The sequence below is a fragment of the Lissotriton vulgaris genome, chromosome 12 (genome assembly GCF_964263255.1).
Source record: "Lissotriton vulgaris chromosome 12, aLisVul1.2, whole genome shotgun sequence".
Lineage (NCBI taxonomy): Eukaryota > Metazoa > Chordata > Amphibia > Caudata > Salamandridae > Lissotriton > Lissotriton vulgaris.
This window is the reverse complement of record NC_141700.1, coordinates 445,791,817-445,816,472: the sequence shown is the minus strand read 5'-3', so window position 1 is coordinate 445,816,472 and position 24,656 is coordinate 445,791,817. Positions and strand designations below refer to the sequence as shown.

The 24,656-nt window shown below is 31.8% G+C and overlaps 14 non-coding genes across 14 annotated transcripts; all 14 read left to right on the top strand.

Moving 5' to 3' along the window:
• Positions 1–3,875: 3,875 nt before the first annotated feature.
• TRNAI-AAU (transfer RNA isoleucine (anticodon AAU)) lies at positions 3,876–3,949 on the top strand. The gene has a single exon. It is a non-coding gene; the product is annotated as a tRNA-Ile (tRNA).
• Positions 3,950–4,738: 789 nt separating this feature from the next.
• Positions 4,739–4,812, top strand: TRNAI-AAU (transfer RNA isoleucine (anticodon AAU)). Its single transcript has one exon. It is a non-coding gene; the product is annotated as a tRNA-Ile (tRNA).
• A 788-nt stretch (positions 4,813–5,600) lies between these two features.
• On the top strand, positions 5,601–5,674 carry TRNAI-AAU (transfer RNA isoleucine (anticodon AAU)). The gene has a single exon. It is a non-coding gene; the product is annotated as a tRNA-Ile (tRNA).
• Positions 5,675–6,463: 789 nt separating this feature from the next.
• On the top strand, positions 6,464–6,537 carry TRNAV-AAC (transfer RNA valine (anticodon AAC)). Its single transcript has one exon. It is a non-coding gene; the product is annotated as a tRNA-Val (tRNA).
• A 2,515-nt stretch (positions 6,538–9,052) lies between these two features.
• Positions 9,053–9,126, top strand: TRNAI-AAU (transfer RNA isoleucine (anticodon AAU)). Its single transcript has one exon. It is a non-coding gene; the product is annotated as a tRNA-Ile (tRNA).
• Positions 9,127–11,642: 2,516 nt separating this feature from the next.
• TRNAI-AAU (transfer RNA isoleucine (anticodon AAU)) lies at positions 11,643–11,716 on the top strand. Its single transcript has one exon. It is a non-coding gene; the product is annotated as a tRNA-Ile (tRNA).
• A 789-nt stretch (positions 11,717–12,505) lies between these two features.
• TRNAI-AAU (transfer RNA isoleucine (anticodon AAU)) lies at positions 12,506–12,579 on the top strand. The gene has a single exon. It is a non-coding gene; the product is annotated as a tRNA-Ile (tRNA).
• A 1,640-nt stretch (positions 12,580–14,219) lies between these two features.
• TRNAI-AAU (transfer RNA isoleucine (anticodon AAU)) lies at positions 14,220–14,293 on the top strand. The gene has a single exon. It is a non-coding gene; the product is annotated as a tRNA-Ile (tRNA).
• A 3,372-nt stretch (positions 14,294–17,665) lies between these two features.
• TRNAI-AAU (transfer RNA isoleucine (anticodon AAU)) lies at positions 17,666–17,739 on the top strand. Its single transcript has one exon. It is a non-coding gene; the product is annotated as a tRNA-Ile (tRNA).
• Positions 17,740–18,529: 790 nt separating this feature from the next.
• On the top strand, positions 18,530–18,603 carry TRNAI-AAU (transfer RNA isoleucine (anticodon AAU)). Its single transcript has one exon. It is a non-coding gene; the product is annotated as a tRNA-Ile (tRNA).
• Positions 18,604–20,255: 1,652 nt separating this feature from the next.
• TRNAI-AAU (transfer RNA isoleucine (anticodon AAU)) lies at positions 20,256–20,329 on the top strand. The gene has a single exon. It is a non-coding gene; the product is annotated as a tRNA-Ile (tRNA).
• Positions 20,330–21,118: 789 nt separating this feature from the next.
• TRNAI-AAU (transfer RNA isoleucine (anticodon AAU)) lies at positions 21,119–21,192 on the top strand. Its single transcript has one exon. It is a non-coding gene; the product is annotated as a tRNA-Ile (tRNA).
• A 1,651-nt stretch (positions 21,193–22,843) lies between these two features.
• On the top strand, positions 22,844–22,917 carry TRNAI-AAU (transfer RNA isoleucine (anticodon AAU)). Its single transcript has one exon. It is a non-coding gene; the product is annotated as a tRNA-Ile (tRNA).
• Positions 22,918–24,569: 1,652 nt separating this feature from the next.
• On the top strand, positions 24,570–24,643 carry TRNAI-AAU (transfer RNA isoleucine (anticodon AAU)). The gene has a single exon. It is a non-coding gene; the product is annotated as a tRNA-Ile (tRNA).
• Positions 24,644–24,656: the final 13 nt, after the last annotated feature.

Below are 24,656 nucleotides of genomic sequence, written 5' to 3'. Positions count from 1 at the left end.
TTAGTCTTTAGAGCATAAAGTTAAAAATGCCAAGGACATACCTTCAATCAGTCTCCAAGCCAATACTTGATGCTCCTTTAATGTTGAAAATAGATGTATTTTCTTCTGTATCATGTGTATCTCTATATTTCCTTTGAGGGGAAGCTGATAGAGTGATTAAATGAATCAATTGCATATAGGTGTTGAATTGTTATTTATTGCTAAAACACATGGAAAAAACATTAATGGTTCTAAGTTCTAACACTAAGTATGAACATCTCTTTTGTATTGTAATTTTTTTAAAGTCATATTAGTTTCTTCATGTTGATATTATATATTTATAACTTCATGGAAAACCTCTGAAATTAAGCTTTCCAAATCTCCCGGGTTAACTATCATTAGCACTTCTTCATATGCTGAACTTCCAGGACATTGTGCAAAACGGCCTGTTAGCTCATATGGTTAGAGCGTGGTGCTAATAACGCCAAGGTCACAGGTTCGATCCCTGTACAGGCCAAGTTTAATTGTTTGAAAAAAGATTAATTTTTCTTTTGTCTCATTTTTGACTGTTTATCGCCTTGGATGAAACGCTGCTTGAAGGATTGGATGAATACATTTGATATAGTTGTAGAATTAGTTATTATTCTGAAAGCTCCTGGAATATCTATTAATGGTTCTAAGTTCTAACGCCAAGTAACTAAATCTCTTATTTATTGCAATTCATTGAGGTCATTTTTGTTTTGTCTTGTTGATGAAATATAAAGATAGTATGAATGTAAACAGCTGAATATAAGCTTTCCAACTATCCCGGGTTAACAATTGGTAGCACTTCATCATCTGCTATTTATTCAATAGTATGCTATATATTTAGTGAGCCTATTAGTTTAGTCTTTAGAGCAAAAAGTTAAAAATGCCAAGGACATATTTTCAATCAGTCTCCAAGCCAATACTTGATGCTCCTTTAATGTTGAAAATAGATGTATTTTCTTCTGTATCATGTGTATCTCTATATTTCCTTTGAGGGGAAGCTGATAGAATGATTAAATGAATCAATTGCATATAGGTGATGAATTGTTATTTATTGCTAAAACACATGGAAAAAACATTAATGGTTCTAAGTTCTAAAACTAAGTATGAACATCTCTTTTGTATTGTAATTTTTTTAAAGTCATATTAGTTTCTTCATGTTGATATTATATATTTATAACTTCATGGTAAACCTCTGAAATTAAGCTTTCCAAATCTCCCAGGTTAACTATCATTAGCACTTCTTCATATGTTGGACTTCCAGGAAATTGTGCAAAACGGCCTGTTAGCTCAGATGGTTAGAGCGTGGTGCTAATAACGCCAAGGTCACAGGTTTGATCCCTGTACAGGCCAAGTTTAATTGTTTGAAAAAAGATTAATTTTTCTTGTGTCTCATTTTTGACTGTTTATCACCTTGGATCAAACACTGCTTGAAGGATTGGATAAATACATTTGATATAGTTGTAGAATTAATTATTATTCTGAAAGCTCCTGGAATATCTATTAATGGTTCTAAGTTCTAACGCCAAGTAACTAAATCTTCTATTTATTGCAATTTATTGAGGTCATTTTTGTTTTGTCTTGTTGATGAAATATAAAGATAGTATGAATGTAAACAGCTGAATATAAGCTTTCCAACTATCCCGGGTTAACAATCGATAGCACTTCATCATCTGCTATTTCTTCAATGGTATGCTATATATTTATTGAGCCTATTAGTTTAGTCTTTAGAGCATAAAGTTAAAAATGCCAAGGACATACCTTCAATCAGTCTCCAAGCCAATACTTGATGCTCCTTTAATGTTGAAAATAGATGTATTTTCTTCTGTATCATGTGTATCTCTATATTTCCTTTGAGGGGAAGCTGATAGAGTGATTAAATGAATCAATTGCATATAGGTGATGAATTGTTATTTATTGCTAAAACACATGGAAAAAACATTAATGGTTCTAAGTTCTAACACTAAGTATAAACATCTTTTTTGTATTGTAGTTTTTTTAAAGTCATATTAGTTTCTTCATGTTGATATTATATATTTATAACTTCATGGAAAACCTCTGAAATTAAGCTTTCCAAATCTCCCGGGTTAACTATCATTAGCACTTCTTCATATGCTGGACTTCCAGGACATTGTGCAAAACGGCCTATTAGCTCAGATGGTTAGAGCGTTGGGCATAATAACGCCAAGGTCACAGGTTCGATCCCTGTACAGGCCAAGTTTAATTGTTTGAAAAAAGATTAATTTTTCTTGTGTCTCATTTTTGACTGTTTATCACCTTGGATCAAACACTGCTTGAAGGATTGGATAAATACATTTGATATAGTTGTAGAATTAATTATTATTCTGAAAGCTCCTGGAATATCTATTAATGGTTCTAAGTTCTAACGCCAAGTAACTTAAACTCTTATTTATTGCAATTTATTGAGGTCATTTTTGTTTTGTCTTGTTGATGAAATATAAAGATAGTATGAATGTAAACAGCTGAATATAAGCTTTCCAACTATCCCAGGTTAACAATCGATAGCACTTCATCATCTGCTATTTCTTCAATGGTATGCTATATATTTATTGAGCCTATTAGTTTAGTCTTTAGAGCATAAAGTTAAAAATGCCAAGGACATACCTTCAATCAGTCTCCAAGCCAATACTTGATGCTCCTTTAATGTTGAAAATAGATGTATTTTCTTCTGTATCATGTGTATCTCTATATTTCCTTTGAGGGGAAGCTGATAGAATGATTTAATGAATCAATTGCATATAGGTGATGAATTGTTATTTATTGCTAAAACACATGGAAAAAACATTAATGGTTCTAAGTTCTAACACTAAGTATGAACATCTCTTTTGTATTGTAATTATTTTAAAGTCATATTAGTTTCTTCATGTTGATATTATATATTTATAACTTCATGGTAAACCTCTGAAATTAAGCTTTCCAAATCTCCCGGGTTAACTATCATTAGCACTTCTTCATATGCTGGACCTCCAGGAATTTGTGCAAAACGGCCTGTTAGCTCAGATGGTTAGAGCATGGTGCTAATTACACCAAGGTCACAGGTTCTATCCCTGTACAGGCCAAGTTTAATTGATTGTAAAAAGATAAATTTTTCTTTTGTCTCATTTTTGACTGTTTATCACCTTGGATGAAACGCTGCTTGAAGGATTGGATGAATACATTTGATATAGTTGTAGAATTAATTATTATTCTGAAAGCTCCTGGAATATCTATTAATGGTTCTAAGTTCTAACGCCAAGTAAATAAATCTCTTATTTATTGCAATTCATTGAGGTCATTTTTTTTTTGTCTTGTTGATGAAATATAAAGATAGTATGAATGTAAACAGCTGAATATAAGCTTTCCAACTATCCCGGGTTAACAATTGGTAGCACTTCATCATCTGCTATTTCTTCAATAGTATGCTATATATTTAGTGAGCCTATTAGTTTAGTCTTTAGAGCAAAAAGTTAAAAATGCCAAGGACATATTTTCAATCAGTCTCCAAGCCAATACTTGATGCTCCTTTAATGTTGAAAATAGATGTATTTTCTTCTGTATCATGTGTATCTCTATATTTCCTTTGAGGGGAAGCTGATAGAATGATTAAATGAATCAATTGCATATAGGTGATGAATTGTTATTTATTGCTAAAACACATGGAAAAAACATTAATGGTTCTAAGTTCTAAAACTAAGTATGAACATCTCTTTTGTATTGTAATTTTTTTAAAGTCATATTAGTTTCTTCATGTTGATATTATATATTTATAACTTCATGGTAAACCTCTGAAATTAAGCTTTCCAAATCTCCCAGGTTAACTATCATTAGCACTTCTTCATATGCTGGACTTCCAGGACATTGTGCAAAACGGCCTGTTAGCTCAGATGGTTAGAGCGTGGTGCTAATAACGCCAAGGTCACAGGTTCGATCCCTGTACAGGCCAAGTTTAATTGTTTGAAAAAAGATTAATTTTTCTTGTGTCTCATTTTTGACTGTTTATCACCTTGGATCAAACACTGCTTGAAGGATTGGATAAATACATTTGATATAGTTGTAGAATTAATTATTATTCTGAAAGCTCCTGGAATATCTATTAATGGTTCTAAGTTCTAACGCCAAGTAACTAAATCTTCTATTTATTGCAATTTATTGAGGTCATTTTTGTTTTGTCTTGTTGATGAAATATAAAGATAGTATGAATGTAAACAGCTGAATATAAGCTTTCCAACTATCCCGGGTTAACAATCGATAGCACTTTATCATCTGCTATTTCTTCAATGGTATGCTATATATTTATTGAGCCTATTAGTTTAGTCTTTAGAGCATAAAGTTAAAAATGCCAAGGACATACCTTCAATCAGTCTCCAAGCCAATACTTGATGCTCCTTTAATGTTGAAAATAGATGTATTTTCTTCTGTATCATGTGTATCTCTATATTTCCTTTGAGGGGAAGCTGATAGAATGATTTAATGAATCAATTGCATATAGGTGATGAATTGTTATTTATTGCTAAAACACATGGAAAAAACATTAATGGTTCTAAGTTCTAACACTAAGTTTGAACATCTCTTTTGTATTGTAATTTTTTTAAAGTCATATTAGTTTCTTTATGTTGATATTATATATTTATAACTTCATGGTAAACCTCTGAAATTAAGCTTTCCAAATCTCCCAGGTTAACTATCATTAGCACTTCTTCATATGCTGGACTTCCAGGACATTGTGCAAAACGGCCTGTTAGCTCAGATGGTTAGAGCGTGGTGCTAATAACGCCAAGGTCACAGGTTCGATCCCTGTACAGGCCAAGTTTAATTGTTTGAAAAAAGATTAATTTTTCTTGTGTCTCATTTTTGACTGTTTATCACCTTGGATCAAACACAGCTTGAAGGATTGGATAAATACATTTGATATAGTTGTAGAATTAATTATTATTCTGAAAGCTCCTGGAATATCTATTAATGGTTCTAAGTTCTAACGCCAAGTAACTAAATCTTCTATTTATTGCAATTTATTGAGGTCATTTTTGTTTTGTCTTGTTGATGAAATATAAAGATAGTATGAATGTAAACAGCTGAATATAAGCTTTCCAACTATCCCGGGTTAACAATCGATAGCACTTCATCATCTGCTATTTCTTCAATGGTATGCTATATATTTATTGAGCCTATTAGTTTAGTCTTTAGAGCATAAAGTTAAAAATGCCAAGGACATACCTTCAATCAGTCTCCATGCCAATACTTGATGCTCCTTTAATGTTGAAAATAGATGTATTTTCTTCTGTATCATGTGTATCTCTATATTTCCTTTGAGGGGAAGCTGATAGAGTGATTAAATGAATCAATTGCATATAGGTGATGAATTGTTATTTATTGCTAAAACACATGGAAAAACATTAATGGTTCTAAGTTCTAACACTAAGTACGAACATCTCTTTTGTATTGTAATTTTTTTAAAGTCATATTAGTTTCTTCATGTTGATATTATATATTTATAACTTCATGGAAAACCTCTGAAATTAAGCTTTCCAAATATCCCGGGTTAACTATCATTAGCACTTCTTCATATGCTGGACTTCCAGGACATTGTGCAAAACGGCCTGTTAGCTCAGATGGTTAGAGCGTGGTGCTAATAACGCCAAGGTCACAGGTTCGATCCCTGTACAGGCCAAGTTTAATTGTTTGAAAAAAGATTAATTTTTCTTGTGTCTCATTTTTGACTGTTTATCACCTTGGATCAAACACTGCTTGAAGGATTGGATAAATACATTTGATATAGTTGTAGAATTAATTATTATTCTGAAAGCTCCTGGAATATCTATTAATGGTTCTAAGTTCTAACGCCAAGTAACTTAAACTCTTATTTATTGCAATTTATTGAGGTCATTTTTGTTTTGTCTTGTTGATGAAATATAAAGATAGTATGAATGTAAACAGCTGAATATAAGCTTTCCAACTATCCCGAGTTAACAATCGATAGCACTTCATCATCTGCTATTTCTTCAATGGTATGCTATATATTTATTGAGCCTATTAGTTTAGTCTTTAGAGCATAAAGTTAAAAATGCCAAGGACATACCTTCAATCAGTCTCCAAGCCAATACTTGATGCTCCTTTAATGTTGAAAATAGATGTATTTTCTTCTGTATCATGTGTATGTCTATATTTCCTTTGAGGGGAGGCTGATAGAACGATTAGATGAATCAATTGCATACAGGTGATGAATTGTTATTTATTGCTAAAACACATGGAAAAAACATTAATGGTTCTAAGTTCTAACACTAAGTATGAAAATCTCTTTTGTATTGTAATTTTTTTAAAGTCATATTAGTTTCTTCATGTTGAAAATATATATTTATAAGTTCATGGTAAACCTCTGAAATTAAGCTTTCCAAATCTCCCGGGTTAACTATCATTAGCACTTCTTCATATGCTGGACTTCCAGGAGTTTATGCAAAATGGCCTTTTCGCTCAGATGGTTAGAGCGTGGTGCTAACAACGCCAAGGTCACAGGTTCGATCCCTGTACAGGCCAAGTTTAATTGTTTGAAAAAAGATTAATTTTTCTTGTGTCTCATTTTTGACTGTTTATCACCTTGGATCAAACGCTGCTTGGAGGATTGGATGAATACATTTGATATAGTTGTAGAATTAATTATTATTCTGAAAGCTCCTGAAATATCTATTAATAGTTCTAAGTTCTAACGCCAAGTAACTAAATCTCTTATTTATTGCAATTTATTGAGATCATTTTTGTTTTGTCTTGTTGATGAAATATAAAGATAGTATGAATGTAAACAGCTGAATATAAGCTTTCCAACTATCCCGGGTTAACAATCGGTAGCACTTCATCATCTGCTATTTCTTCAATAGTATGCTATATATTTAGTGAGCCTATTAGTTTAGTCTTTAGAGCATAAAGGTAAAAATGCCAAGGACATACTTTCAATCAATCTCCTAGCCAATACTTGATGCTCCTTTAATGTTGAAAATAGATGTATTTTCTTCTGTATCATGTGTATCTCTATATTTTCTTTGACGGGAAGCTGATAGAATGATTAAATGAATCAATTGCATATAGGTGATGAATTGTTATTTATTGCTAAAACACATGGAAAAAACATTAATGGTTCTAAGTTCTAACACTAAGTATGAAAATCTATTTTGTATTGTAATTTTTTTAAAGTCATATTAGTTTCTTCATGTTGATATTATATATTTATAACTTCATGGTAAACCTCTGAAATTAAGCTTTCCAAATCTCCCGGGTTAACTATCATTAGCACTTCTTCATATGCTGGACTTCAAGGAAATTGTGCAAAACGGCCTGTTAGCTCAGATGGTTAGAGTGTGGTGCTAATAATGCCAAGGTCACAGGTTCGATCCCTGTACAGGCCAAGTTTAATTGTTTGAAAAAAGATTAATTTTTCTTGTGTCTCATTTTTGATTGTTTATCACCGTGGATCAAACACTGCTTGAAGGATTGGATAAATACATTTCATATAGTTGTAGAATTAATTATTATTCTGAAAGCTCCTGGAATATCTATTAATGGTTCTAAGTTCTAACGCCAAGTAACTTAATCTCTTATTTATTGCAATTTATTGAGGTCATTTTTGTTTTGTCTTGTTGATGAAATATAAAGATAGTATGAATGTAAACAGCTGAATATAAGCTTTCCAACTATCTCGGGTTAACAATCAATAGCACTTCATCATCTGCTATTTCTTCAATGGTATGCTATATATTTATTGAGCCTATTAGTTTAGTCTTTAGAGCATAAAGTTAAAAATGCCAAGGACATACTTTCAATCAGTCTCCAAGCCAATACTTGATGCTCCTTTAATGTTGAAAATAGATGTATTTTCTTCTGTATCATGTGTATCTCTATATTTCCTTTGAGGGGAAGCTGATAGAATGATTTAATGAATCAATTGCATATAGGTGATGAATTGTTATTTATTGCTAAAACACATGGAAAAAACATTAATGGTTCTAAGTTCTAACACTAAGTATGAACATCTCTTTTGTATTGTAAATATTTTAAAGTCATATTAGTTTCTTCATGTTGATATTATATATTTATAACTTCATGGTAAACCTCTGAAATTAAGCTTTCCAAATCTCCCGGGTTAACTATCATTAGCACTTCTTCATATGCTGGACCTCCAGGAATTTGTGCAAAACGGCCTGTTAGCTCAGATGGTTAGAGCGTGGTGCTAATTACACCAAGGTCACAGGTTCTATCCCTGTACAGGCCAAGTTTAATTGATTGTAAAAAGATGAATTTTTCTTTTGTCTCATTTTTGACTGTTTATCACCTTGGATGAAACGCTGCTTGAAGGATTGGATGAATACATTTGATATAGTTGTAGAATTAATTATTATTCTGAAAGCTCCTGGAATATCTATTAATGGTTCTAAGTTCTAACGCCAAGTAACTAAATCTTCTATTTATTGCAATTTATTGAGGTCATTTTTGTTTTGTCTTGTTGATGAAATATAAAGATAGTATGAATGTAAACAGCTGAATATAAGCTTTCCAACTATCCCGGGTTAACAATCGATAGCACTTCATCATCTGCTATTTCTTCAATGGTATGCTATATATTTATTGAGCCTATTAGTTTAGTCTTTAGAGCATAAAGTTAAAAATGCCAAGGACATACCTTCAATCAGTCTCCAAGCCAATACTTGATGCTCCTTTAATGTTGAAAATAGATGTATTTTCTTCTGTATCATGTGTATCTCTATATTTCCTTTGAGGGGAAGCTGATAGAGTGATTAAATGAATCAATTGCATATAGGTGTTGAATTGTTATTTATTGCTAAAACACATGGAAAAAACATTAATGGTTCTAAGTTCTAACACTAAGTATGAACATCTCTTTTGTATTGTAATTTTTTTAAAGTCATATTAGTTTCTTCATGTTGATATTATATATTTATAACTTCATGGAAAACCTCTGAAATTAAGCTTTCCAAATCTCCCGGGTTAACTATCATTAGCACTTCTTCATATGCTGGACTTCCAGGAAATTGTGCAAAACGGCCTGTTAGCTCAGATGGTTAGAGCGTGGTGCTAATAACGCCAAGGTCACAGGTTCGATCCCTGTACAGGCCAAGTTTAATTGTTTGAAAAAAGATTAATTTTTCTTGTGTCTCATTTTTGGCTGTTTATCACCTTGGATCAAACACTGCTTGAAGGATTGGATAAATACATTTGATATAGTTGTAGAATTAATTATTATTCTGAAAGCTCCTGGAATATCTATTAATGTTTCTAAGTTCTAACGCCAAGTAACTTAAACTCTTATTTATTGCAATTTATTGAGGTCATTTTTGTTTTGTCTTGTTGATGAAATATAAAGATAGTATGAATGTAAACAGCTGAATATAAGCTTTCCAACTATCCCGGGTTAACAATCGGTAGCACTTCATCATCTGCTATTTCTTCAATAGTATGCTATATATTTAGTGAGCCTATTAGTTTAGTCTTTAGAGCATAAAGTTAAAAATGCCAAGCACATACTTTCAATCAATCTCCTAGCCAATACTTGATGCTCCTTTAATGTTGAAAATAGATGTATTTTCTTCTGTATCATGTGTATCTCTATATTCTGTTTGAGGGGAAGCTGATAGAATGATTAAATGAATCAATTGCATATAGGTGATGAATTGTTATTTATTGCTAAAACACATGGAAAAAACATTAATGGTTCTAAGTTCTAACAGTAAGTATGAAAATCTCTTTTGTATTGTAAGTTTTTTTAAAGTCATATTAGTTTCTTCATGTTGATATTATATATTTATAAGTTCATGGTAAACCTCTGAAATTAAGCTTTCCAAATCTCCCGGGTTAACTATCATTAGCACTTCTTCATATGCTGGACTTCCAGGACTTTATGCAAAATGGCCTGTTCGATCAGATGGTTAGAGCGTGGTGCTAATAACGCCAAGGTCACAGGTTCGATCCCTGTACAGGCCAAGTTTAATTGTTTGTAAAAAGATAAATTTTTATTGTGTCTCATTTTTGACTGTTTATCACCTTGGATCAAACGGAGCTTGAAGGATTGGATGAATATATTTCATATAGTTGTAGAATTAATTATTATTCTGAAAGCTCCTGGAATATCTATTAATGGTTCTAAGTTCTAACGCCAAGTAACTAAATCTCTTATTTATTGCAATTCATTGAGGTCATTTTTGTTTTGTCTTGTTGATGAAATATAAAGATAGTATGAATGTAAACAGCTGAATATAAGCTTTCCAACTATCCCGGGTTAACAATCAGTAGCACTTCATCATCTGCTATTTCTTCAATAGTATGCTATATATTTATTGAGCCTATTAGTTTAGTCTTTAGAGCATAAAGTTAAAAATGCCAAGGACATACTTTCAATCAGTCTCCAAGCCAATACTTGATGCTCCTTTAATGTTGAAAATAGATGTATTTTCTTCTGTATCATGTGTATCTCTATATTTCCTTTGAGGGGAAGCTGATAGAATGATTTAATGAATCAATTGCATATAGGTGATGAATTGTTATTTATTGCTAAAACACATGGAAAAAACATTAATGGTTCTAAGTTCTAACACTAAGTATGAACATCTCTTTTGTATTGTAATTATTTTAAAGTCATATTAGTTTCTTCATGTTGATATTATATATTTATAACTTCATGGTAAACCTCTGAAATTAAGCTTTCCAAATCTCCCGGGTTAACTATCATTAGCACTTCTTCATATGCTGGACTTCCAGCAATTCATGCAAAATGGACTGTTAGCTCAGATGGTTAGAGCGTGGTGCTAATAACGCCAAGGTCACAGGTTCGATCCCTGTTCAGGCCAAGTTTAATTGTTTGTAAAAAGATACATTTTTCTTGTGTCTCATTTTTGACTGTTTATCACCTTGGATCAAACGGAGCTTGAAGGATTGGATGAATATATTTCATATAGTTGTAGAATTAATTATTATTCTGAAAGCTCCTGGAATATCTATTAATGGTTCTAAGTTCTAACGCCAAGTAAGTAAATCTCTTATTTATTGCAATTTATTGAGGTCATTTTTGTTTTGTCTTGTTGATGAAATATAAAGATAGTATGAATGTAAACAGCTGAATATAAGCTTTCCAACTATCCCGGGTTAACAATCGATAGCACTTCATCATCTGCTATTTCTTCAATGGTATGCTATATATTTATTGAGCCTATTAGTTTAGTCTTTAGAGCATAAAGTAAAAAATGCCAAGGACATACCTTCAATCAGTCTCCAAGCCAATACTTGATGCTCCTTTAATGTTGAAAATAGATGTATTTTCTTCTGTATCATGTGTATCTCTATATTTCCTTTGAGGGGAAGCTGATAGAGTGATTAAATGAATCAATTGCATATAGGTGATGAATTGTTATTTATTGCTAAAACACATGGAAAAAACATTAATGGTTCTATGTTCTAACACTAAGTATGAACATCTCTTTTGTATTGTAATTTTTTTAAAGTCATATTAGTTTCTTCATGTTGATATTATATATTTATAACTTCATGGAAAACCTCTGAAATTAAGCTTTCCAAATCTCCCGGGTTAACTATCATTAGCACTTCTTCATATGCTGGACTTCCAGGACATTGTGCAAAACGGCCTGTTAGCTCAGATGGTTAGAGCGTGGTGCTAATAACGCCAAGGTCACAGGTTCGATCCCTGTACAGGCCAAGTTTAATTGTTTGAAAAAAGATTAATTTTTCTTGTGTCTCATTTTTGACTGTTTATCACCTTGGATCAAACACTGCTTGAAGGATTGGATAAATACATTTGATATAGTTGTAGAATTAATTATTATTCTGAAAGCTCCTGGAATATCTATTAATGGTTTTAAGTTCTAACGCCAAGTAACTTAAACTCTTATTTATTGCAATTTATTGAGGTCATTTTTGTTTTGTCTTGTTGATGAAATATAAAGATAGTATGAATGTAAACAGCTGAATATAAGCTTTCCAACTATCCCGGGTTAACAATCGATAGCACTTCATCATCTGCTATTTCTTCAATGGTATGCTATATATTTATTGAGCCTATTAGTTTAGTCTTTAGAGCATAAAGTTAAAAATGCCAAGGACATACCTTCAATCAGTCTCCAAGCCAATACTTGATGCTCCTTTAATGTTGAAAATAGATGTATTTTCTTCTGTATCATGTGTATGTCTATATTTCCTTTGAGGGGAAGCTGATAGAACGATTAGATGAATCAATTGCATACAGGTGATGAATTGTTATTTATTGCTAAAACACATGGAAAAAACATTAATGGTTCTAAGTTCTAACACTAAGTATAAAAATCTCTTTTGTATTGTAATTTTTTCAAAGTCATATTAGTTTCTTCATGTTGATATTATATATTTATAACTTCATGGTAAACCTCTGAAATTAAGCTTTCCAAATCTCCCAGGTTAACTATCATTAGCACTTCTTCATATGTTGGACTTCCAGGAAATTGTGCAAAATGGCCTGTTAGCTCAGATGGTTAGAGCGTGGTGCTAATAACGCCAAGGTCACAGGTTCGATCCCTGTACAGGCCAAGTTTAATTGTTTGAAAAAAGATTAATTTTTCTTGTGTCTCATTTTTGACTGTTTATCACCTTGGATCAAACACTGCTTGAAGGATTGGATAAATACATTTGATATAGTTGTAGAATTAATTATTATTCTGAAAGCTCCTGGAATATCTATTAATGGTTCTAAGTTCTAACGCCAAGTAACTAAATCTTCTATTTATTGCAATTTATTGAGGTCATTTTTGTTTTGTCTTGTTGATGAAATATAAAGATAGTATGAATGTAAACAGCTGAATATAAGCTTTCCAACTATCCCGGGTTAACAATCGGTAGCACTTCATCATCTGCTATTTCTTCAATAGTATGCTATATATTTAGTGAGCCTATTAGTTTAGTCTTTAGAGCATAAAGGTAAAAATGCCAAGGACATACTTTCAATCAATCTCCTAGCCAATACTTGATGCTCCTTTAATGTTGAAAATAGTTGTATTTTCTTCTGTATCATGTGTATCTCTATATTTTCTTTGAGGGGAAGCTGATAGAATGATTAAATGAATCAATTGCATATAGGTGATGAATTGTTATTTATTGCTAAAACACATGGAAAAAACATTAATGGTTCTAAGTTCTAACACTAAGTATGAAAATCTCTTTTGTATTGTAATTTTTTTAAAGTCATATTAGTTTCTTCATGTTGATATTATATATTTATAACTTCATGGTAAACCTCTGAAATTAAGCTTTCCAAATCTCCCGGGTTAACTATCATTAGCACTTCTTCATATGCTGGACTTCCAGGAAATTGTGCAAAACGGCCTGTTAGCTCAGATGGTTAGAGCGTGGTGCTAATAATGCCAAGGTCACAGGTTCGATCCCTGTACAGGCCAAGTTTAATTGTTTGAAAAAAGATTAATTTTTCTTGTGTCTCATTTTTGATTGTTTATCACCGTGGATCAAACACTGGATAAATACATTTCATATAGTTGTAGAATTAATTATTATTCTGAAAGCTCCTGGAATATCTATTAATGGTTCTAAGTTCTAACGCCAAGTAACTAAATCTCTTATTTATTGCAATTTATTGAGGTCATTTTTGTTTTGTCTTGTTGATGAAATATAAAGATAGTATGAATGTAAACAGCTGAATATAAGCTTTCCAACTATCTCGGGTTAACAATCAATAGCACTTCATCATCTGCTATTTCTTCAATGGTATGCAATATATTTATTGAGCCTATTAGTTTAGTCTTTAGAGCATAAAGTAAAAAATGCCAAGGACATACCTTCAATCAGTCTCCAAGCCAATACTTGATGCTCCTTTAATGTTGAAAATAGATGTATTTTCTTCTGTATCATGTGTATCTCTATATTTCCTTTGAGGGGAAGCTGATAGAATGATTTAATGAATCAATTGCATATAGGTGATGAATTGTTATTTATTGCTAAAACACATGGAAAAAACATTAATGGTTCTAAGTTCTAAAACTAAGTATGAACATCTCTTTTGTATTGTAATTTTTTTAAAGTCATATTAGTTTCTTCATGTTGATATTATATATTTATAACTTCATGGTAAACCTCTGAAATTAAGCTTTCCAAATCTCCCAGGTTAACTATCATTAGCACTTCTTCATATGTTGGACTTCCAGGAAATTGTGCAAAACGGCCTGTTAGCTCAGATGGTTAGAGCGTGGTGCTAATAACGCCAAGGTCACAGGTTCGATCCCTGTACAGGCCAAGTTTAATTGTTTGAAAAAAGATTAATTTTTCTTGTGTCTCATTTTTGACTGTTTATCACCTTGGATCAAACACTGCTTGAAGGATTGGATAAATACATTTGATATAGTTGTAGAATTAATTATTATTCTGAAAGCTCCTGAAATATCTATTAATGGTTCTAAGTTCTAACGCCAAGTAACTAAATCTCTTATTTATTGCAATTTATTGAGGTCATTTTTGTTTTGTCTTGTTGATGAAATATAAAGATAGTATGAATGTAAACAGCTGAATATAAGCTTTCCAACTATCCCGGGTTAACAATCGGTAGCACTTCATCATCTGCTATTTCTTCAATAGTATGCTATATATTTAGTGAGCCTATTAGTTTAGTCTTTAGAGCATAAAGTTAAAAATGCCAAGCACATACTTTCAATCAATCTCCTAGCCAATACTTGATGCTCCTTTAATGTTGAAAATATTTTCTTCTGTATCATGTGTATCTCTATATTTTGTTTGAGGGGAAGCTGATAGAATGATTAAATGAATCAATTGCATATAGGTGATGAATTGTTATTTATTGCTAAAACACATGGAAAAAACATTAATGGTTCTAAGTTCTAACAGTAAGTATGAAAATCTCTTTTGTATTGTAAGTTTTTTTAAAGTCATATTAGTTTCTTCATGTTGATATTATATATTTATAACTTCATGGTAAACCTCTGAAATTAAGCTTTCCAAATCTCCCGGGTTAACTATCATTAGCACTTCTTCACATGCTGGACTTCCAAGAATTTGTGCAAAATGGCCTTTTAGCTCAGATGGTTAGAGCATGGTGCTAATAACGCCAAGGTCACAGGTTCGATCCCTGTACAGGCCAAATTTAATTGTTTGAAAAAAGATTAATTTTTCTTGTGTCTCATTTTTGACTGTTTATCACCTTGGATCAAACGCTGCTTGAAGGATTGGATGAATATATTTAATATAGTTGTAGAATTAATTATTATTCTGAAAGCTCCTGGAATATCTATTAATGGTTCTAAGTTCTAACACCAAGTAACCAAATCTCTTATTTATTGCAATTTATTGAGGTCATTTTTGTTTTGTCTTTTTGATGAATTATAAAGATAGTATGAATGTAAACAGCTGAATATAAGCTTTCCAACTATCCCGGGTTAACAATCGGTAGCACTTCATCATCTGTTATTTCTTCAATAGTATGCTATATATTTATTGAGCCTATTAGTTTAGTCTTTAGAGCATAAAGTTAAAAATGCCAAGGACATACTTTCAATCAGTCTCCAAGCCAATACTTGATGCTCCTTTAATGTTGAAAATAGATGTATTTTCTTCTGTATCATGTGTATGTCTATATTTCCTTTGAGGGGAAGCTGATAGAACGATTAGATGAATCAATTGCATACAGGTGATGAATTGTTATTTATTGCTAAAACACATGGAAAAAACATTAATGGTTCTAAGTTCTAACACTAAGTATAAAAATCTCTTTTGTATTGTAATTTTTTTAAAGTCATATTAGTTTCTTCATGTTGAAAATATATATTTATAAGTTCATGGTAAACCTCTGAAATTAAGCTTTCCAAATCTCCCGGGTTAACTATGATTAGCACTTCTTCATATGCTGGACTTCCAGGAGTTTATGCAAAATGGCCTGTTCGCTCAGATGGTTAGAGCGTGGTGCTAATAACGCCAAGGTCACAGGTTCGATCCCTGTACAGGCCAAGTTTAATTGTTTGAAAAAAGATTAATTTTTCTTGTGTCTCATTTTTGACTGTTTATCACCTTGGATCAAACGCTGCTTGGAGGATTGGATGAATACATTTGATATAGTTGTAGAATTAATTATTATTCTGAAAGCTCCTGAAATATCTATTAATAGTTCTAAGTTCTAACGCCAAGTAACTAAATCTCTTATTTATTGCAATTTATTGAGGTCATTTTTGTTTTGTCTTGTTGATGAAATATAAAGATAGTATGAATGTAAACAGCTGAATATAAGCTTTCCAACTATCCCGGGTTAACAATCTGTAGCACTTCATCATCTGCTATTTCTTCAATAGTATGCTATATATTTAGTGAGCCTATTAGTTTAGTCTTTAGAGCATAAAGGTAAAAATGCCAAGGACATACTTTCAATCAATCTCCTAGCCAATACTTGATGCTCCTTTAATGTTGAAAATAGATGCATTTTCTTCTGTATCATGTGTATCTCTATATTTTCTTTGAGGGGAAGCTGATAGAATGATTAAATGAATCAATTGCATATAGGTGATGAATTGTTATTTATTGCTAAAACACATGGAAAAAACATTAATGGTTCTAAGTTCTAACACTAAGTATGAAAATCTCTTTTGTATTGTAATTTTTTTAAAGTCATATTAGTTTCTTCATGTTGATATTATATATTTATAACTTCATGGTAAACCTCTGAAATTAAGCTTTCCAAATCTCCCGGGTTAACTATCATCAGCACTTCTTCATATGCTGGACTTCCAGAAATTGTGCAAAACGGCCTGTTAGCTCAGATGGTTAGAGCGTGGTGCTAATAATGCCAAGGTCACAGGTTCGATCCCTGTACAGGCCAAGTTTAATTGTTTGAAAAAAGATTAATTTTCCTTGTGTCTCATTTTTGATTGTTTATCACCGTGGATCAAACACTGCTTGAAGGATTGGATAAATACATTTCATATAGTTGTAGAATTCATTATTATTCTGAAAGCTCCTGGAATATCTCTTAATGGTTCTAAGTTCTAACGCCAAGTAACTAAATCTCTTATTTATTGCAATTTATTGAGGTCATTTTTGTTTTGTCTTGTTGATGAAATATAAAGATAGTATGAATGTAAACAGCTGAATATAAGCTTTCCAACTATCTCGGGTTAACAATCAATAGCACTTCTTCATCTGCTATTTCTTCAATGGTATGTTATATATTTATTGAGCCTATTAGTTTAGTCTTTAGAGCATAAAGTTAAAAATGCCAAGGACATACCTTCAATCAGTCTCCAAGCCAATACTTGATGCTCCTTTAATGTTGAAAATAGATGTATTTTCTTCTGTATCATGTGTATCTCTATATTTCCTTTGAGGGGAAGCTGATAGAATGATTAAATGAATCAATTGCATATAGGTGATGAATTGTTATTTATTGCTAAAACACATGGAAAAAACATTAATGGTTCTAAGTTCTAAAACTAAGTATGAACATCTCTTTTGTATTGTAATTTTTTTAAAGTCATATTAGTTTCTTCATGTTGATATTATATATTTATAACTTCATGGTAAACCTCTGAAATTAAGCTTTCCAAATCTCCCAGGTTAACTATCATTAGCACTTCTTCATATGTTGGACTTCCAGGAAATTGTGCAAAACGGCCTGTTAGCTCAGATGGTTAGAGCGTGGTGCTAATAACGCCAAGGTCACAGGTTCGATCCCTGTACAGGCCAAGTTTAATTGTTTGAAAAAAGATTAATTTTTCTTGTGTCTCATTTTTGACTGTTTATCACCTTGGATCAAACACTGCTTGAAGGATTGGATAAATACATTTGATATAGTTGTAGAATTAATTATTATTCTGAAAGCTCCTGGAATATCTATTAATGGTTCTAAGTTCTAACGCCAAGTAACTTAAACTCTTATTTATTGCAATTTATTGAGGTCATTTTTGTTTTGTCTTGTTGATGAAATATAAAGATAGTATGAATGTAAACAGCTGAATATAAGCTTTCCAACTATCCCGGGTTAACAATCGATAGCACTTCATCATCTGCTATTTCTTCAATGGTATGCTATATATTTCTTGAGCCTATTAGTTTAGTCTTTAGAGCATAAAGTTAAAAATGCCAAGGACATACCTTCAATCAGTCTCCAAGCCAATACTTGATGCTCCTTTAATGTTGAAAATAGATGTATTTTCTTCTGTATCATGTGTATGTCTATATTTCCTTTGAGGGGAAGCTGATAGAACGATTAGATGAATCAATTGCATACAGGTGATGAATTGTTATTTATTGCTAAAACACATGGAAAAAACCATTAATGGTTCTAAGTTCTAACACTAAGTATAAAAATCTCTTTTGTATTGTAATTTTTTTAAAGTCATATTAGTTTCTTCATGTTGATATTATATATTTATAACTTCATGGTAAACCTCTGAAATTAAGCTTTCCAAATCTCCCAGGTTAACTATCATTAGCACTTCTTCATATGTTGGACTTCCAGGAAATTGTGCAAAACGGCCTGTTAGCTCAGATGGTTAGAGCGTGGTGCTAATAACGCCAAGGTCACAGGTTCGATCCCTGTACAGGCCAAGTTTAATTGTTTGAAAAAAGATTAATTTTTCTTGTGTCTCATTTTTGACTGTTTATCACCTTGGATCAAACACTGCTTGAAGGATTGGATAAATACATTTGATATAGTTGTAGAATTAATTATTATTCTGAAAGCTCCTGAAATATCTATTAATGGTTCTAAGTTCTAACGCCAAGTAACTAAATCTCTTATTTATTGCAATTTATTGAGGTCATTTTTGTTTTGTCTTGTTGATGAAATATAAAGATAGTATGAATGTAAACAGCTGAATATAAGCTTTCCAACTATCCCGGGTTAACAATCGGTAGCACTTCATCGTCTGCTATTTCTTCAATAGTATGCTATATATTTAGCGAGCCTATTAGTTTAGTCTTTAGAGCATAAAGTTAAAAATGCCAAGCACATACTTTCAATCAATCTCCTAGCCAATACTTGATGCTCCTTTAATGTTGAAAATAGATGTATTTTCTTCTGTATCATGTGTATCTCTATATTTTGTTTGAGGGGAAGCTGATAGAATGATTAAATGAATCAATTGCATATAGGTGATGAATTGTTATTTATTGCTAAAACACATGGAAAAAACATTAATGGTTCTAAGTTCTAACAGTAAGTATGAAAATCTCTTTTGTATTGTAATTTTTTTAAAGTCATATTAGTTTCTTCATGTTGATATTATATATTTATAACTTCATGGTAAACCTCTGAAATTAAGCTTTCCAAATCTCCCGGGTTAACTATCATTGGCACTTCTTCATATGCTGGACTTCCAGCATTTCATGCAAAATGCCCTGTTAGCTCAGATGGTTAGAGCGTGGTGCTAATAACACCAAGGTCACAGGTTCGATCCCTGTACAGGCCAAGTTTAATTGTTTGAAAAAAGATTAATTTTTCTTGTGTCTCATTTTTGACTGTTTATCACCTTGGATCAAACACTGCTTGAAGGATTGGATGAATACATTTCATATAGTTGTAGAATTAATTATTATTCTGAAAGCTCCTGGAATATCTATTAATGGTTCTAAGTTCTAACTCCAAGTAACTAAATCTCTTCTTTATTGCAATTCATTGAGGTCATTTTTGTTTTGTCTTGTTGATGAAATATAAAGATAGTATGAATGTAAACAGCTGAATATAAGCTTTCCAACTATCCCGGGTTAACAATCAGTAGCACTTCATCATCTGCTATTTCTTCAATAGTATGCTATATATTTAGTGAGCCTATTAGTTTAGTCTTTAGAGCAAAAAGTTAAAAATAGCAAGGACATATTTTCAATCAGTCTCCAAGCCAATACTTGATGCTCCTTTAATGTTGAAAATAGATGTATTTTCTTCTGTATCATGTGTATGTCTATATTTCCTTTGAGGGGAAGCTGATAGAATGATTAGATGAATCAATTGCATATAGGTGATGAATTGTTATTTATTGCTAAAACACATGGAAAAAACATTAATGGTTCTAAGTTCTAACATTAAGTATGAAAATCTCTTTTGTATTGTAATTTTTTTAGAGTCATATTAGTTTCTTCATGTTGATATTATATAAGTATAACTTCATGGTAAACCTCTGAAATTAAGCTTTCCAAATCTCCCGGGTTAACTATCATTAGCACTTCTTCACATGCTGGACTTCAAGGAAATTGTGCAAAACGGCCTGTTAGCTCAGATGGTTAGAGCGTGGTGCTAATAACGCCAAGGTCACAGGTTCGATCCCTGTACAGGCCAAGTTTAATTGTTTGAAAAAAGATTAATTTTTCTTGTGTCTCATTTTTGACTGTTTATCACCTTGGATCAAACACTGCTTGAAGGATTGGATAAATACATTTGATAAAGTTGTAGAATTAATTATTATTCTGAAAGCTCCTGGAATATCTATTAATGGTTCTAAGTTCTAACGCCAAGTAACTTAATCTCTTATTTATTGCAATTTATTGAGGTCATTTTTGTTTTGTCTTGTTGATGAAATATAAAGATAGTATGAATGTAAACAGCTGAATATAAGCTTTCCAATTATCCCGGGTTAACAATCAGTAGCATTTCATCATCTGCTATTTCTTCAATAGTATGCTATATATTTAGTGAGCCTATTAGTTTAGTCTTTAGAGCATAAAGGTAAAAATGCCAAGGACATACTTTCAATCAGTCTCCAAGCCAATACTTGATGCTCCTTTAATGTTGAAAATAGATGTATTTTCTTCTGTATCATGTGTATCTCTATATTTCCTTTGAGGGGAAGCTGATAGAATGATTAAATGAACCAATTGCATATAGGTGATGAATTGTTATTTATTCCTAAAACACATGGAAAAAACATAAATGGTTCTATGTTCTAACACTAAGTATTAAAATCTCTTTTGTATTGTAATTTTTTTAAAGTCATATTATTTTCTTCATGTTGATAATATATATTTATAAGTTCATGGTAAACCTCTGAAATTAAGCTTTCCAAATCTCCCGGGTTAACTTTCATTAGCACTTCTTCATATGCTGGACTTCCAGCAATTCATGCAAAACGGCCTGTTAGCTCAGATGGTTAGAGCGTGGTGCTAATAACGCCAAGGTCACAGGTTCGATCCCTGTACAGGCCAAATTTAATTGTTTGTAAAAAGATACATTTTTCTTGTGTCTCATTTTTGACTGTTTATCACCTTGGATCAAACGGAGCTTGAAGGATTGGATGAATATATTTCGTATAGTTGTAGAATTAATTATTATTCTGAAAGCTCCTGGAATATCTATTAATGGTTCTAAGTTCTAACGCCAAGTAACTAAATCTATTATTTATTGCAATTCATTGAGGTCATTTTTGTTTTGTCTTGTTGATGAAATATAAAGATAGTATGAATGTAAACAGCTGAATATAAGCTTTCCAACTATCCCGGGTTAACAATCAGTAGCACTTCATCATCTGCTATTTCTTCAATAGTATGCTATATATTTAGTGAGCCTATTAGTTTAGTCTTTAGAGCATAAAGTTAAAAATGCCAAGGACATACTTTCAATCAGTCTCCAAGCCAATACTTGATGCTCCTTTAATGTTGAAAATAGATGTATTTTCTTCTGTATCATGTGTATGTCTATATTTCCTTTGAGGGGAAGCTGATAGAATGATTAGATGAATCAATTGCATATAGGTGATGAATTGTTATTTATTGCTAAAACACATGGAAAAAACATTAATGGTTTTAAGTTCTAACACTAAGTATGAAAATCTCTTTTGTATTGTAATTTTTTTAAAGTCATATTAGTTTCTTCATGTTGATATTATATCTTTATAACTTCATGGTAAACCTCTGAAATTAAGCTTTCCAAATCTCCCGGGTTAACTATCATTAGCACTTCTTCATATGCTGAACTTCCAGAAATTGTGCAAAACGGCCTGTTAGCTCAGATGGTTAGAGCGTGGTGCTAATAATGCCAAGGTCACAGGTTCGATCCCTGTACAGGCCAAGTTTAATTGTTTGAAAAAAGATTCATTTTTCTTGTGTCTCATTTTTGATTGTTTATCACCGTGGATCAAACACTGCTTGAAGGATTGGATAAATACATTTCATATAGTTGTAGAATTAATTATTATTCTGAAAGCTCCTGGAATATCTATTAATGGTTCTAAGTTCTAACGCCAAGTAACTAAATCTCTTATTTATTGCAATTTATTGAGGTCATTTTTGTTTTGTCTTGTTGATGAAATATAAAGATAGTATGAATGTAAACAGCTGAATATAAGCTTTCCAACTATTTCGGGTTAACAATCAATAGCACTTCTTCATCTGCTATTTCTTCAATGGTATGCTATATATTTATTGAGCATATTAGTTTAGTCTTTAGAGCATAAAGTTAAAAATGCCAAGGACATACCTTCAATCAGTCTCCAAGCCAATACTTGATGCTCCTTTAATGTTGAAAATAGATGTATTTTCTTCTGTATCATGTGTATCTCTATATTTCCTTTGAGGGGAAGCTGATAGAATGATTAAATGAATCAATTGCATATAGGTGATGAATTGTTATTTATTGCTAAAACACATGGAAAAAACATTAATGGTTCTAAGTTCTAAAACTAAGTATGAACATCTCTTTTGTATTGTAATTTTTTTAAAGTCATATTAGTTTCTTCATGTTGATATTATATATTTATAACTTCATGGTAAACCTCTGAAATTAAGCTTTCCAAATCTCCCAGGTTAACTATCATTAGCACTTCTTCATATGTTGGACTTCCAGAAAATTGTGCAAAATGGCCTGTTAGCTCAGATGGTTAGAGCGTGGTGCTAATAACGCCAAGGTCACAGGTTCGATCCCTGTACAGGCCAAGTTTAATTGTTTGAAAAAAGATTAATTTTTCTTGTGTCTCATTTTTGACTGTTTATCACCTTGGATCAAACACTGCTTGAAGGATTGGATAAATACATTTGATATAGTTGTAGAATTAATTATTATTCTGAAAGCTCCTGAAATATCTATTAATGGTTCTAAGTTCTAACGCCAAGTAACTAAATCTCTTATTTATTGCAATTTATTGAGGTCATTTTTGTTTTGTCTTGTTGATGAAATATAAAGATAGTATGAATGTAAACAGCTGAATATAAGCTTTCCAACTATCCCGGGTTAACAATCGGTAGCACTTCATCATCTGCTATTTCTTCAATAGTATGCTATATATTTAGTGAGCCTATTAGTTTAGTCTTTAGAGCATAAAGTTAAAAATGCCAAGCACATACTTTCAATCAATCTCCTAGCCAATACTTGATGCTCCTTTAATGTTGAAAATAGATGTATTTTCTTCTGTATCATGTGTATCTCTATATTTTGTTTGAGGGGAAGCTGATAGAATGATTAAATGAATCAATTGCATATAGGTGATGAATTGTTATTTATTGCTAAAACACATGGAAAAAACATTAATGGTTCTAAGTTCTAACAGTAAGTATGAAAATCTCTTTTGTATTGTAATTTTTTTAAAGTCATATTAGTTTCTTCATGTTGATATTATATATTTATAACTTCATGGTAAACCTCTGAAATTAAGCTTTCCAAATCTCCCGGGTTAACTATCATTAGCACTTCTTCATATGCTGGACTTCCAGCAATTCATGCAAAATGCCCTGTTAGCTCAGATGGTTAGAGCGTGGTGCTAATAACGCCAAGGTCACAGGTTCGATCCCTGTACAGGCCAAGTTTAATTGTTTGAAAAAAGATTAATTTTTCTTGTGTCTCATTTTTGACTGTTTATCACCTTGGATCAAACACTGCTTGAAGGATTGGATGAATACATTTCATATAGTTGTAGAATTAATTATTATTCTGAAAGCTCCTGGAATATCTATTAATGGTTCTAAGTTCTAACTCCAAGTAACTAAATCTCTTCTTTATTGCAATTCATTGAGGTCATTTTTGTTTTGTCTTGTTGATGAAATATAAAGATAGTATGAATGTAAACAGCTGAATATAAGCTTTCCAACTATCCCGGGTTAACAATCAGTAGCACTTCATCATCTGCTATTTCTTCAATAGTATGCTATATATTTAGTGAGCCTATTAGTTTAGTCTTTAGAGCAAAAAGTTAAAAATAGCAAGGACATATTTTCAATCAGTCTCCAAGCCAATACTTGATGCTCCTTTAATGTTGAAAATAGATGTATTTTCTTCTGTATCATGTGTATGTCTATATTTCCTTTGAGGGGAAGCTGATAGAATGATTAGATGAATCAATTGCATATAGGTGATGAATTGTTATTTATTGCTAAAACACATGGAAAAAACATTAATGGTTCTAAGTTCTAACATTAAGTATGAAAATCTCTTTTGTATTGTAATTTTTTTAGAGTCATATTAGTTTCTTCATGTTGATATTATATAAGTATAACTTCATGGTAAACCTCTGAAATTAAGCTTTCCAAATCTCCCGGGTTAACTATCATTAGCACTTCTTCACATGCTGGACTTCAAGGAAATTGTGCAAAACGGCCTGTTAGCTCAGATGGTTAGAGCGTGGTGCTAATAACGCCAAGGTCACAGGTTCGATCCCTGTACAGGCCAAGTTTAATTGTTT